The 16,165-nt window shown below is 34.1% G+C and overlaps 1 long non-coding RNA gene across 1 annotated transcript; it reads right to left on the bottom strand.

Moving 5' to 3' along the window:
• Window positions 1-4,597: 4,597 nt before the first annotated feature.
• On the bottom strand, window positions 4,598-6,396 carry LOC149165970 (uncharacterized). Its single transcript, XR_016260376.1, has 2 exons — window positions 5,927-6,396; window positions 4,598-5,820 (listed from the first exon to the last, which is right to left on the bottom strand). It is a non-coding gene; the product is annotated as an uncharacterized LOC149165970 (long non-coding RNA).
• Window positions 6,397-16,165: the final 9,769 nt, after the last annotated feature.

Below are 16,165 nucleotides of genomic sequence, written 5' to 3'. Positions count from 1 at the left end.
AGTAAGAATGCCTTAATAGTTTTACTTAATGTTTTGGATCAGATGCAAATTGGCCTATTGCGGCAAATAGGTTTGATAGTGTTGTGTTTTGTTAGAGTACTCTCTTTTATGATATTGTTAAACAACATATAATCTATTGAAACAGAAAGTGCACTCCTTGACGGCACAAACAAATCTTGAAAGATAAATCCATATTTAGTGAAACATATTATGAACGTCGTCTCTCATTGACATTGTTAAAGCATGTTATCTACTGAGAACTGAAAGTGCAAGTGTACGTCCTCCTCTATAGATGGCACAAACAAATTTTGAAAGATAATATTATATTAAAGATAATTTTGTTTTTCTTGTGATACGTCCAATGAAGTTTTCACGCTGAACATGATATTTATTTTTATGATTCTTGCAATTAAGTACATAATATTTATTTTTATCATTTTTTAATGAAGCTCCCACTCTAATGACCATGCTTAGCGAAAACAATTGGGTGTATGGGCAATTACACAAGTTTCTCAACCCCGGCAGGGATTACCGCTACGACAGTGCCTCCCTTGTTAAAGGTAACCTTGAAATGTAAACTGCATTAAATAAGAAGTGTTTCCATGCATTCCTAAGCTAGGCCCCCCTTGATTGAAAATGCACTATGAAGGAAATGACAATGCTTTATGATATCATTGAGATAATAATCATATTGTATTTACATTAGCTCAATATAAATACAATAACATCATATTATTGTCTCATCAAATAAAAGTATTACTACCTTATTTCATCATCACAAGAAAATCCTATGCTACTACTCTTCCTTCTCCTCTCACTCTACACTTACATGTCTCTAGATATTTCAGCGATAAGATTCACGATTCGATACAATGTGGGCATCCACCATAACTAATCGAACTAATTTCCATGGATACCATGAACCTTTGGAAGGAGAATCATTATTAAGGTAGTTAGGGACTTGCCATAATTAATGTTCATATGATTCCATCATATGTTCTATATCACTTGTGTTAACAATTGCTGACATTTCCTTTGACCATGGTTCTATAGCTACACTAACATTTTCTAGATATGTATAGATAACATTGAATTATAACAATCTCAATATTAACAATAATGAAATGCTAGATTGCAGCATAGAGTCGATTAAGTAGATTAATCATCGAAGCGCTACAAGAATTATAAATTCTGACTATTATAGGGTTTTTGGTAGCAATTACATTTCAACTTGTTAACTATTCCAAATTTTCCACAAAAGAAAATGTGAGATAGGACAATTTATAAGCTAACTATTAACTTAAAAAACACTGCAAAAATAAATCATAGTTTCCAATGTATTACCTCATAGCATTTTTAAAGATATCCATTATGAAAGATAGATATACTGATAAAATTATAGATACATTATACCTTCTCAATTTCTAAGGAATACGAACCCTTAAATTAATAAACTTAATAAATTAATATTATAAACCCATTGGAATAATATTAAACCTAAGGGTTTAATACTATAAATGCAAGGTATATAAACATAAGATAATATTATAAACTCTTTCAATAATACTATATTGTAGGAATGTGGTCCCTTAGATTAATAAACCCAACAGATTGATATTATAAACCCAATGGATTGATATTATAACCCCAAGGGACTAATAAATCCAAGGGATAATAAATTTATAAATCCAAGCCAATAATAAATTCTTTATAAATTATATAGATTATTATAATTATTTGCAACTATCATGACCTATTAAGAAATTATCATTAGGTTTTTACTCCCACATTGTTATTTAATTTTCTATAACATTACTACAATCTCTTTGATCAAGCCATTATTTCAAAAAATATGAATTTCATTGGTTCAAAAATAATTATGAGGTTCAATTAGATTTATAAAATAAATTCAAAAAATTAATATTAAATAATTATTTAAGCTAATTGTGAATTAATTAACTAACTATTTTGTAAATTTTATATTTTAATAATTATATTAATATTTATTATAAATTTATATATTTTCTTTTCGTATCTAAAATATATATATTCTTTATCTTTAATGGTATAACTTGAAATCTCTTTTCAAAATAATTAATCAAAAGATTAACTTATCAATCTACATGAAAAAACTATAATAATAACAAAATCTAAATCTAGTCATAACATGGACATTTAAAATACTCATTCACTTACCAATAATAGCTTTAAAAAACTTCTATTAAATAGTAAATAAGAGTTGTGAAATAAATTAAAAAATTTAGTATTAAATTATTATTTTAGGTTAATTGTGAAATAATTAAATATTTTTTTTAATTTTATATTATAAATATTTAAATTATAAAATAAATATGAATGTGAATGATGGATAAAGAAAATATTATTTTTTATTAAAATTTAAAATTATATTTTAGTTTCTTATAAATAAATTATTTATTATAAAATAATTTTAATATAATATTTTTAAAAAATTATTATAATTTAATTTTTCATTTAAAAAACAAATTCAAAATCATCTTGGGTTTTGTAAATATTAAGAAAATCAATTTAGATGTTAAAAATTAATAATAAAAAATTCAATTTATATACCATAAATTAATCAAAATATATTTCCATATAATTTTTAAACAATCAAAAAGTTTAGTTATCAAAATTCTTATAAAAAAATAGCTATAACTCAAAATATCATTATCAAAATCAAGTTTAGTTACCAAAATTCTTATAAAAAAAATAGCTACAACTCAAAATGTCATTATCAAAATCCTTTTGAAAAAAGAAGAAACGGATTTCACTACAAATAAGTAAAGACTCTAATACCACTCATAATAACCCAACTACAAAGGCTCTAATATCACTTGTCATAACCCAACTACAAATAGGTAAGGCTAGACAAAATATATACATAATTTTGTTTAAATAAATGGTCTACTTCATGGTCAGCGAGCATTCGATATCCTTTCTATCTACACTTGCATATATATATTTTTGTAAAAAGTTATATACTAATTGTGCAGCTCTAAATTGATCATTTCTCTTAATCTTATTTGAAAATGATATACTTGATACGACTTTATTTTAAGTTACTCTACCGCAACTTTATTAAATCTATTTTTACATGCTTTTATTTCCAAAGTTCTGAATAAATTTATTAAAATATTTTATTTATCAAAAATTTAAAAATATCTTAAATATATTATCTAAAATTATTATATCTATTCCAATGTTATTAGTCTTACTTTTTAGGATATATTATTTAAAAATATCTTAAATATATTATCTAAAATTATTATATCTATTCCAATTTTATTAGTCTTACTTTTTAGGATATCTTAAACGAGGAGAAGTGGTCTACAATTCAATTCGTTGACTTCTTAATGCATCTAATAAATTTGCTGATATCCAACTTATAAGAAAAGCAAGCATGTTGTATTGTCCCCTTCGACTAAGAGAAGTTAAATATATTTTATAATATCAAGTATTTTTTTAACTTCTTTCTACTATTTCAATTGTATTTATTAACCTAATGATATGACCCTTTTATAATTGAGGTTTTAGAAAAAGTATAATTTTGTGTCAATGATATGGTCAACTTTAGAGTGAAACAATATATTGTTTAAATTTTTAAGGCTTTAGGAAAAGTATAATTTTGGGTCGATGATATGGTAAACTTTAAAGTGAAACAATATATTGTTTACATTTTTATTTATTTATTATAATATAGAAACGTGAGTAATAATGATCGCTCAAACTAATATGAATGGTTTTTATTTATCTATTATAATATGAAAAACTAAAGAATTATAATCACTCAAACTAATCACATGCACAGTAAAAAATTACTAAACAAATTATAATAGAAATTATAATTATAATTGCATGCTATCCTTGTGAATTTAAACCTATGATATTTTAAAAAGAAAGACAAAGTTAACCCTGCTAAATCGACTCAAATTATACGTAACTTAACTCAAACTATACATACGCGATCTTGTAATAGAAATTATATTTTTTAACTACGATTATGCGATCTTGTAGTAGAAATTATATTTTTTAATTATGAGTATCAATCCTAGTGGCTGGGTCCTATTCAACGAAGCCCTAAAATGCGATGTACACGACGTTAAAATGATATCATAATTATGATTTAAGAAAGCAATAAGAAAATAACATCCTTTGTCAAATGAGTCAAATGCTCAATGAAAACATCCAAAGCTGAAAAATGCCCTAAACTATTGAACCGAGTACGTTGCGCAACAACTATCAAAACAATCAATGAATGTACTCAACCTCAAATAATACCTTTCCATGAGAATTATTATGAAGTATTTGGCTCTTAACGATGGTACAACAGACCAAATTTCCAATAGTTCTATCTACACGCCTTTCAAAGTCAATTTGTTCGACTTTCAGCTAAAGGTTTACAATATTTATAGTTTAAAAGAAAAACAGAATGACAGAAAACATTTAAATAGTATTTATCCATGGCAAATAAAAAACTTAAATCAAATGCTATAAAAACTCTTGCGTTTATTAATGGAAAATGCTAAAAACTCTCATGTTTATTAATGGAAAATGCCCAAAGAAACTCACCCTTACACTCACATAGAATAATTGTGTTATCAAGTTCAGAACTCACTGTCGTCCAATTCTGAAAACATTAAAAAAAAAGCATGCCAAATAAAGTTGAAGTGACTTCAAAAGGTAAAATGTCATGAGATACTGACCGTGAAAATGTTGAAGCAAAAAACTAAGCTTAATAATCATGCAAAAGTATAAAAATACCAATTCAACCCCACGCCTATATAGAATATTGTCTCTACGAAGCTACTCGTGTTTTAGGAAAACCCCTTGTTCTGTAAATAAAGAGTCATTAGTTGTCTGAAGAACCCCAACAGCCCTTGCAGTATTGACTATGATTTTCTGTTATAATTATCGAAGCTTTTCCAGAAGATCTTTCCAAACCCAAAAGTTGCTTTAAGAATGTCTTCCTATGGACATATTGAGGGAACTGGGTAATGTAAGTGTCATTGTTTGGAGAGAAAGAGCACTTCTTAGAAGGAAACCCCGGAGAGCAATTTCATCCCCAGTAAATTTTGAAACCCTTACATGCACCTTCTTTAGGTTGTCCAGGCGAAGAATCAAGTTTGCTGCCTCTGACCTTGCTACTTGTTCTGCCATGAAAAAATTTACTTTGTAAATCTCCTCTATAATAAAACCAAGATGCTCAAAAGTAAATACCGCCAGGAAATACCTTGAGGACTCAACGCTTTGACCAAATGATACACTAACCACGGTATGTTGTAGGGTAACAATGAAAACCCAGGAACGAACACCAAAAAAACAAGCTACACAATTGAGGAGAGACCGTGGCAGACCGGCTACAAAAAAGAAAAAGAATACCTCACCTGCAATGTCAATCTGCCAGAGTGAATTGGAGGATGAGTCGCCAAGTTGCAGAGTTCTTTTTAGCGCAGAGGCCTCGCTGCAAATGATCGAGCCGGAGGTGAAGGGTAAGGGAAAAATAGAAAAAAGGCGTAACTGAGGACAGATTTAGCTATGGCACAATATGTCCCTGGGAATAAACCCAATTATTTTTCTCCGATATATTCAGAAAACTCCCTCTTTAAAAAGGGATACAACTGTCACATTAGAAATTCCAGTAAGGGAAGTAGACATTGTAAGTTCAATCTCTCGGGTAAAGAAAAGCAAAATTATGCACCCGGGAAAAGGTAGAATCCGGTGTCGGGAACGAGAGTCAAGAATTATCACCTTCAAGCGACTACACAGTAAGCTGAGCAAGGGCGTTACTGTGCAAACCCTCTGCATGCAAAAGATATTAGATGGGTTAGATAACCCGCAACATTATGGAACAAAACCCTTCAAAGAAATTAAACCTAGAACAAACCCTAGACCTCTCAGTAAGTACCTGAAGGTCCTTCTCCGCCATATCAAGTCTGGGACGCCGCAGGAAACCAGGGATGGCGTGTTAGCTAAACCCTCTCTTGAAGATTATCGAGAGGCACAGTAAAATGTTGAAAAGCAACTTGTTTCCCCTGAAGAGCGTCAGAAGGAACCCTCACCGTAAATGTAAAACGACAAATCAAAGAATGTGTGAAATTCAGGAGGAAACAGAAGTTACCAAAGGCACTGTGCAGAAATGTCTGAGAAGGTCGAGCGACAGAGATCCCCAGCAGGCTCACCATGCAAATGACTCGCAAACCCCACGGAAAAACCAGGTACAACTGAACCGTAGGATCAGAACCTTATCTAATCGACGGTGATGCCGCTCCACATGTTAAACCAAAGTACATCGAGAAGGGTCCACAACGTGTATAATAGCTGTGCCCTGTCTTCCTTGCCCACCGTTTTCTTCGGCGGATTACCGGACGACCCATTACCCGATTGAGTCCACTGCACCTTTTTTTATGCATTGTACAAATTGTACCAGTAGATAATGCTTCTGTGAAACATATTCTGAACACATTTAATCCTTTCCCGTGATTGAAAAAATCAGCAACCCTCCTTCCATAATTGAAATAGGTGGCCTTTCGGTTAAAAATCAAGATAAACCGTCCACGTGTTATTTATACGTATTGATGAGTTGGTAGAAGCGGAATGAGCCAATTTATAAGACTAACGCACTCCCACTGACAAGGTCATGCGTAAATGGGAAGTTAGTGAAACGTACTAGTTCAATGAGGGTGTCACATGTTTTTAAGTAAACCTCTAATTCAGTCTCCGATAAGGACATCATGCTAGTTTATCTCAGATGTTATGGGTGAAGGGATTTAGTGGTAGGTTTAGAACTAGCATTTGCACCAGAGGTTGCAAAGGAAACGCCGTAAGGTATAAATTGAAGAACGCAAATAAGATAGATCTATCTTAACTTTGAATTTATGAAACATCTAGAAAAAAAACTTTAAAAATGTTTACAAGATGAAAAAAAGGTTTCATCCCTCTACAAGATGAAAAAAAGATTTCATCCCTCTTCGTATTTCATAGACCCAAAATTAAGATTAATCCAAACTAATCTATACATAAAATTGATTTAAAATTAATAAAAATTAAATTAAAAAATTTCTTAATAAAATTATTATTATTTATTATTGATTTAAAATCAATAAAAATTAAATTAAAAGATTTCTTAATAAATTTATTATTATTAATTAATAAATAAATATAAGAACTAACATTTTTATATATTTTTAATTAGCTCGAAGGCTATGTAGAGGAAGCATGATGTGATGGCATGATCTTAGCGGGGATAGTCGTCATCCTTCTTCTCTATGCTAACGATATTGTTCTTTTGGCAAGGTGCCCATATGATCTTGATAAACAACTCAAGCTTCTTAAGGATTTCTGCGCTACCATGGGTATGACTGTTAACACTGACAAAACAAAAGTTATGATTATCAAATCCAAGAAGGACACTTACGCTAATTTTATGTATGACAATAATAACTTGGAGGAAGTGTATTCTTACAAGTACCTAGGAATTGATATTCATCACAAGCTCAACTGGAACCATAGCATTGAGAAAAGGATTAATGGGGGGTGACAAGCTTATTTTGGTCTTGAAAATAATTGTAAAACAACAAACCTTGTAATGTGGGATAAAAAGAAGTTCCTCTTTGAAACTTTAGTCACTCCTGTTATCTTATATGGCTGTGAGGTTTGGGGTTGTAGCATCTCCAGAGAATCATGGAGAAAGATTGAGCAAATCCAGAAGCGTTTTATAACTTATATCCTGAAAATTAAAAGTAATACACCCTATCCTATTCTCCTTATAGAAGCAAGTATTTCCCCTATTGAGAGCCTAGTTATGATTAGGTTTCTGTTGTACAAGCACAAACTCAATAACATAGAGGATCATAGACTTCCTAAGCTAGCTTTAAATTCCAGCCAAAACCACCTAAGGCTCAATCAGGGGTGGCATAAAGACATAAGGGCCTAGTTAAACTATTGGGAGATCAATGAGAATGATGCATTGCAAAACATAAATAACATTAAAGATATTGTTACTTTTAAGTTCAAAGAAAAAATGTGGTGTAAGAAAGATTTAGCGGCTAACAGAAAATTAAGTTATTATAAGAAGGTCATCAACCCCACCCTAGAAGATCAAAAGTATCTCTCTATTTTAACTAGCTCAAAGAAGAAAACTGATATAGCAAAGATTAGAACGAATTCTCATGAGCTCCATAGTGAAACAGGTCGTTGGACAGTTCCTAAAACGCCATGGATGGAAAGGATTTGCCATATATGTGAGAATAGGAGAGGATGAAAACCACTTCCTTTTAGAGTGCCCCACGTACAACCACATTAGATCTCAGTTTCACAATCTTTGTTACAATACTGACCTTCCTAGCCTTTTACAATGTCAAAATTATAGTGAGCTCAGGAGGCTTCTCTCCAAGCTTTTTGAACATAGGAATAAAATCTTAAATCAAAATAAATAATTTGTTTCTTTAGGTCCGATAGACCAATGTTTGGTCTCAACGGACGTTCATCATCATCATCATCATCATCTTTTAAATTTATTGTGAATATTTTTTTATTTAACCTTTTTTTTTTTTAATTTAACACAATTATGTTTATTATCCTGAATGATCCCGCGGGTATTTCGAAACCCTTGGAGCCTATTCGCCGGTCCATGCTCAGGGCCTGCAAAACGGAGAACATGTGATACTGTGCGTTTGTGATTTGAATGGCAGTTCTACAGGAAAATATGGGAAGTGTTCTGATGACGGATTTGAGCCCCTTAATATTTTTAACAGAACAGACACTCCAGCTGGAAAATATGGGAAGTGTTTTGATGACGGATTTGAGCCCCTCAATATTTTCAACAAAACAAACACTCCAGGTGCTAATCGGTGAGGAGTCGTTTGCTCGGGTGGGGCCGGGATTCATTATGGGAGCGTTGTTCAAGAACCTGGCGGTCATAACAATTTTTAAAATTTGGGTCCTGCCTTTTGAAATGAGAGTGAACCCTCATACAATATCTATCGCATGTTAAACATTATATAAACAGATTCATTGATTATGGATGGACCCTTCAAATAAGGAAATTAATAGCATAAGCCTAAGACTGAAAACGAGAATGGAATCAGACATATAAAACTAGATTCATCCCTATGTAAAGCAATGCATTCTTTTTTAGATGTCAATGTACAAGACAATTGACCTCCATATGAAATATAAAATCTGTTGGATCCTCATCCTAGTCGGTCCATCAATCTACATTCCTGTGCCAATTATGGAGTTTTGCATGACATCCGGCAACACAGAGCCATACTCTATGTGCTCTAAAAAGAAATCCTGAACAATCTTGTCAGAACAAGTTTCTTGGCTTTGCATTGTCAAACAAAGCATCTCCAAAATTATCTCTGAGTTTGCAACACAAGCAAAACATGTAAGTGCCAAGAGGCTTATATGGGTTGTAATATGACCCCCTTACATATTGACAAAGAGCCTTGTAAGCCTCCTGAATAAAAGAATCAGGTTGATCACTGCTGCCATTGATTACTTTGCCCCACAAGGGTTCAACAGTGGACTCAAACGGTGCAAGGAGTATCCAAGGAACAATATCATTATTGGAAACCACATGACAAAAGTGGCCTCCCTAGTTCTAACGGTCTATTTCTTCAACAAGATTTACATCTCCCCACCAAAGGGAAACCAAATGTGATCCAGAAGGGAGAGCTTTGCCTGAGCCTTTTTTTCCATTCCCATAGGGTGGCCAAGGTTGCAACTGCGCCTCCTAAGGAATGACCCACAAAGACGATAGGTTTTAGTCTCTTTTGCTTCAAGTTGGTGTACATCTGCAGCTGATTAATAATGGAATACATCAAAACACAATGTTACTTCTCCCTTTTTTGAACAAAAATCATCTCTGCTTAGTGAAGAAGTAAACCCTCTTTTTCTGAATCCAAGGTTACTTTATGTTGGAAGGTTACCTTTGCTTGGAAATTTGTATCCTCCATAATATGCAGGAACAACTTAAGAGCTCCCTGATGGACGAGAGCTGGTTGATCACAATTACCATTGAGGCAAGCGAAGAAGACCCTGTTGTCGGTTTGTATGTTGCATTCTCTATATCCGCTTTCTGAGCCACTTGCAAGAAGTGACTCTTCCCAAGCCTTGGACAGTATTCCACATGAAACAAGGAAAGTTGCAATCTCCTATCCAACAGTGAACCTGCAAAAACATTTCTGTAAATTAGGGCCATATGGGAATTCGAGAATGGACACCTCCCAATTCAGATTCACGCACATTAATATGCAAAATCTGCATTGTTTTGCAAGTCACGAGAGATGGACAATGGACAAGTGAGATCTAATTCCTTCTCAATTCAAATCTGTGTGCATTAAATATGTTAGTAGTGCACAGGTTTGTAGATTCAACAAAAATACAACAGTACCTTCATTACCTAAGATGAAGATAAAATGCATCTATAATGAAAAATCATTGTATGAGATTGTACATAAGTGCACAGCTTCTAAATAGAATAACTGTGTCCATCACTCTGAAATCATTTAGCTTGCCAGAAGCGGCAACTCAAAGACCAGGTAACTGTATCTGTCATTACTGGGTTGAATCAAACTCCAATTGCTAAATACAGACATAACCATTACTTACCATAGCCCTGTACAAAATCAATGGTCGTCATCCCTTTTTCACTTCAGAAACAAACAAAATATATACAGAGGTTACTACTGAAAAAAATCAATGTCATGGACACCCTCTAAGATATATAATGTTTTTTTCTCTTAAACTTCTCAGTCCAGTCCAAAGGGACCTTAATACTACAGTTCTTTCAAAGGCTTAAGAAAAAAAACTAGGTGAAGCAGTCTATGTTTAATAGACACTGATGTTATGACTCTCTGGGAGGTCTGCCCCTTACCTTAATAATACCCATAAAAATTCACACCAAAAGAAGGTGAAAACTTAACCCAAACCATAATTGTTTGATTTGGTCTCAAGCATGATCCCATCAACCCTCAAAAACCTTTGTTTTAACCACTACAAAAATCCAAATTTTCTCCCCATCCCATGTTAAACTCGCTACAAAAGTTCAATCTTCATTTGTAAAGAACGCCCTACTCAAACTTGATTCTTCACCTACCAATCTATTAAAAATTAACACAAAATGATTTCAAGTATGACACAGGAAATCCTTTAACAAAATGTAAAGAAAATAGGCATATCCTGCAAAAAAAAAAATGAATTTTCAAGGTTATCCATACGGCGGAGGGATGTCCGTCTCCATGCTCTGGTATTGCTGCTTGAATTGTTTCACAATGGTCACTGAAATTTCCTTACAGAGACAATGGTTGTTTCTGATCTTATATAGGAAAGGGGAATGGAATCAGACATATAAAACTAGATTCATCCCTATGTAAAGCAATGCATTCTTTTTTAGATGTCAATGTACAAAAGAATTGACCTCCGTATGAAATAGAAAAGTTGTTGGATCCTCATCCTAGTCGGTCCATCAATCTACATTCCTGTGCCAATTATGGAGTTTTGCATGACATCCGGCAACACAGAGCCATACTCTATGTGCTCTAAAAAGAAATCCTGAACAATCTTGTCAGAACAAGTTTCTTGGCTTTGCCAAACAAAGCATCTCCAAAATTGTCTCCAAGTTTGCAACACAAGCTTCACCATGGCTTGAGCAAAACATGTAAGTGCCAAGCGGCTTATATGGGCTGTAATCTAACCCCCTTACATATTGATAAAGAGTCTTGTAAGCCTCCTGAATAAAAGAATCAGGTTGATCACTGCTGCCATTGATTACTTTGCCCCACAAGGGTTCAGAAGTGGACTCAAACGGTGCAAGGAGTATCCGAGGAACAATATCATTCTTGGAAACCACATGACAAAAGCGGCCTCCCCAGTTCTCACGATCTATTGCTTCAACAAGATTTACATCTCCACACCAAAGGGAAACCAAATGTGATACAGAAGGGAGAGTTTTGCCTCAACCTCTTTTCCAATACCCATAGGGTGGCCAAGGTTGCAACTGCGCCTCCTAAGGAATGACCCACAAAGAGGATATGTTTTAGCCTCTTTTGCTTCAAGTCGGTGTACATCTGCAGCTAATCAATAATGGAATACATCAAAACACAGTGTTAATTCTCCCTTTTTTGAACAAAAATCATCTATGCTTAGTGAAGAAGTAAACCCTCTTTTTCTAAATCCAAGGTTACTTTATGTTGGAAGCTTACCTTTGCTTGGAAATCTGTATTCTCCATAATATGTAGGAACAACTTAAGAGCTCCCTAAAGGACGAGAGCTGGTTGATCACAATTACCCTTGAGGCAAGCGGAGAAGACACTGTTGTCGGTTTGTATGTTACATTCTCCATATCCGCTTTCTTCGACAATATACGCTTCTCTATTAAGAAATGAAGTGGAGGCAACATATGCAATGCATTCATACTCATTCAGAGTAAAACTCTCTGAGCCACTTGCAAGAAGTGACTTTTCCCAAGCCCTGGACAATATTCCACATGAAACAAGGAAAGTTGCAATCTCCTGTCCAACAGTGAACCTGAAAAAACATTTATGTAAATTAGGACATATGGGCATTCGAGAATGGACACCTCCCAATTCAGATTCATGCACATTAATATGCAAAATCTGCATTGTTTTGCAAGTTAGCAGAGATAGACAATGGACAAGTGAGATCTGATTCCTTCTCGATTCAGATTTATTTGCATTAAATATGTCAGTAGTGCATAGGTTTGTAGATTCAACAAAAATACAACAATACCTTCATTACCTAAGATGAAGATAAAATGCATTTATAATGAAAAATCATTGTATGATATTGTACATAAGTACACAGCTTCTAAATAGAATAACATTGTCCATCACTCTGAAATCAATTAGCTTGCCAGAAGCGGCAACTCAAAGACCAGGTAACTGTACCTGCCATTACTGGGCTAAATCAAACTCCAATTACTAAATACAGACTAAACCATTACTTACCATAGCCCTGTACAAAATCAATGGTCGTCATCCCTTTTTCACTTCAGAAACGAACAAAATAGATACAGAGGTTACTACTGAAAAAAATCAATGTCATGGACACCCTCTAAGATATATAATGTTTTTTCTCTTAAATTGCTCAGTCCAGTCCAAAGGGGCCTTAATTCTACAATTCTTTCAAAGGCTTAAGAAAAAAAACTAGGTGAAGCGGTCTATGTTTAATAGACATTGATGTTATGACTCTTTGGGAGGTCTGCCCCTTACCTTAATAATACCCATAAAAATTCACACCAAAAGAAGGTGAAAACTTAACCCAAACTGTAATTGTTTGATTTCGTCTCTTGCATGATCCCATCAACCCTCAAAAAGCTCTGTTTTAACCACTACAAAAATCCAAATTTTCTCCCCATCCCATCTTAAACTCGCTACAAAAGTCCAATCTTCATTTGTAAAGAACGCCCTACTCAAACTTGATTCTTCACCTACCAATCTATTAAAAATTGACACAAAATGATTTCAAGTATGACATAGAAATTCCTTTACCAAAATGTAAAGAAAATGGGCATATCCTGCAAAAAAAAAATGAATTTTCAAGGTTATCCTTACGGTGGAGGGATGTCCGTCTCCATGCTCTGGTATTGCTGCTTGAATTGTTTCACAATGGTGACTGAAATTTACTTACAGAGACAATGGTTGTTTCTGATCTTATATAGGAAAGGGGAAAGGAATCAGACATATAAAACTAGATTCATCCCTATGTAAAGTAATGCATTCTTTTTTAGATGTCAATGTACAAGACAATTGACCTCCATAAGAAATAGAAAAGCTGTTGGATCCTCATCCTAGTTGGTCCATCAATCTACATTCCTGTGCCAATTATGGAGTTTTGCATGACATCCAGCAACACAGAGCCATACCCTATGTGCTCTAAAAAGAAATCCTGAACAATCTTGTCAGAACAAGTTTCTTGGCTTTGCATTATCAAACGAAGCATCTCCAAAATTGTCTCCAAGTTTGCAACACAAGCTACACCATGGCTTGAGCAAAACATGTAAGTGCCAAGAGGCTTATATGGGATGTAATCTGACCCCCTTACATATTGACAAAGAGTCTTGTAAGCCTCCTGAATAAAAGAATCAGGTTGATCACTGTTGCCATTGATTACTTTACCCCACAAGGGTTCAACAGTGGACTCAAACAGTGCAAGGAGTATCCGAGGAACAATATCATTCTTGGAAACCACATGAAAAAAGTGGCCTGCCCAGTTCTCACGTTCTATTGCTTCAACAATATTTACATCTCCCCACCAAAGGGAAACCAAATGTGATACAAAAGGGAGAGCTTTGCCTTAGCCTCTTTTCCAGTACCCATAGGGTGGCCAAGGTTGCAACTGCACCTCCTAAGGAATGACCCACAAAGACGAGAGGTTTTAGACTCTTTTGCTTCGAGTCAGTGTACATATGCAACTGATCAATAATGGAATACATCAAAACACAATGTTACTTCTCCCTTTGTTGAACAAAAGTCATCTCTGCTTAGTGAAGAAGTAAACCCTCTTTTTCTGAATCCAAGGTTACTTTATGTTGGAAGGTTACCTTTGCTTGGAAATCTGTATTCTCCATAATATGCAGGAACAACTTGAGAGCTCCTTGATGGACGAGAGCTGGTTGATCACAATTACCCTTGAGGCAAGCGGAGAAGACCCTGTTGTCGGTTTGTATGTTGCATTCTCCATATCCGCTTTCTTCAACAATATACGCTTCTCTATTAAGAAATGAAGGGAAGGCAACATATGCAACGCCTTCATACTCATTCAGAGTAAAACTCTCTGAGCCACTTGCAAGAAGTGACTCTTCCCAAGCCTTGGACAGTATTTCGCATGAAACAAGGAAAGTTGCAATCTCCTGTCCAACAGTGAACCTGCAAAAAAATTTCTGTAAATTAGGGCCATATGGGCATTTGAGAATGGACACCTCCCAATTCAAATTCATGCGCATTAATATGAAAAATCTGCATTGTTTTGCAAGTCAGGAGAGATGGACAATGGACAAGTGAGATCTGATTCCTTCTCAATTCAGATTTATGTGCATTAAATATGTCAGTAGTGCACAGGTTTGTAGATTCAACAAAAATACAATAATACCTTCATTACCTAAGATGAAGATAAAATTCATTTATAATGAAAAATCATTGTATGATATTGTACATAAGTACACAGCTTCTAAATAGAATAACTGTGTCCATCACTCTGAAATCAATTAGCTTGCCAGAAGTGGCAACTCAAAGACCAGGTAACTGTATCTGCCATTAGTGGGCAAAATCAAACTCCAATTACTAAATACAAACTAAACCATTACTTACCATAGCCCTGTACAAAATCAATGGTCGTCATCCCTTTTTCACTTCAGAAACAAACAAAATAGATACATAGGTTACTACTGAAAAAAATCAATGTCATGGACACCCTCTAAGATATATAATGTTTTTTCTCTTAAACTACTCAGTCCAGTCCAAAGGGGCGTTAATTCTACAATTATTTCAAAGGCTTAAGAAAAAAAAACTAGGTCAAGCAGTCTATGTTTAATAGACATTAATGTTATGACTCTTTGGGAGGTCTGCCCCTTACCCTAATAATACCCGTAAAAATTCACACCAAAAGAAGGTGAAAACTTAAGCCAAACTGTAATTGTTCGATTTGGTCTCAAGCATGATCCCATCAACCCTCAGAAAGCTCTGTTTTAACCACTACAGAAATCCAAATTTTCTCCTCATCCCATCTTCAACTCGCTACAAAAGTCCAATCTTCATTTGTAAAGAACGCCCTACTCAAACTCGATTCTTCACTTACCAATCTATTAAAAATTAACACAAAATGATTTCAAGTATGACACAGAAAATCCTTTACCAAAATGTAAAGAAAATAGGCATATCCTGCAAAAAAAAAAATGAAGTTTCAAGGTTATCCTTACAGTGGAGGGATGTCTGTCTCCATGCTCTTGTATTGCTGCTTGAATTGTTTCACAATGGTGACTGAAATTTCCTTACAGAGACAATGGTTGTTTATGATCTTATATAGGAAAGGGGAATATAGTGGATAAGCAAAGGGAAGAAAATTCCAAGACTTTGCTTCATTTGTGAAGACATTGAATGGGTATAAATATTACGAAACCCGC

The sequence above is a fragment of the Pinus tabuliformis genome, chromosome 5_1 (genome assembly GCF_031772625.1).
Source record: "Pinus tabuliformis cultivar Carrire ecotype Pingquan chromosome 5_1, CPIR1, whole genome shotgun sequence".
NCBI lineage: Eukaryota > Viridiplantae > Streptophyta > Pinopsida > Pinales > Pinaceae > Pinus > Pinus tabuliformis.
The sequence above is the reverse complement of the archived record's forward strand: the minus strand, read 5'-3'. Positions and strand labels throughout refer to the sequence as shown.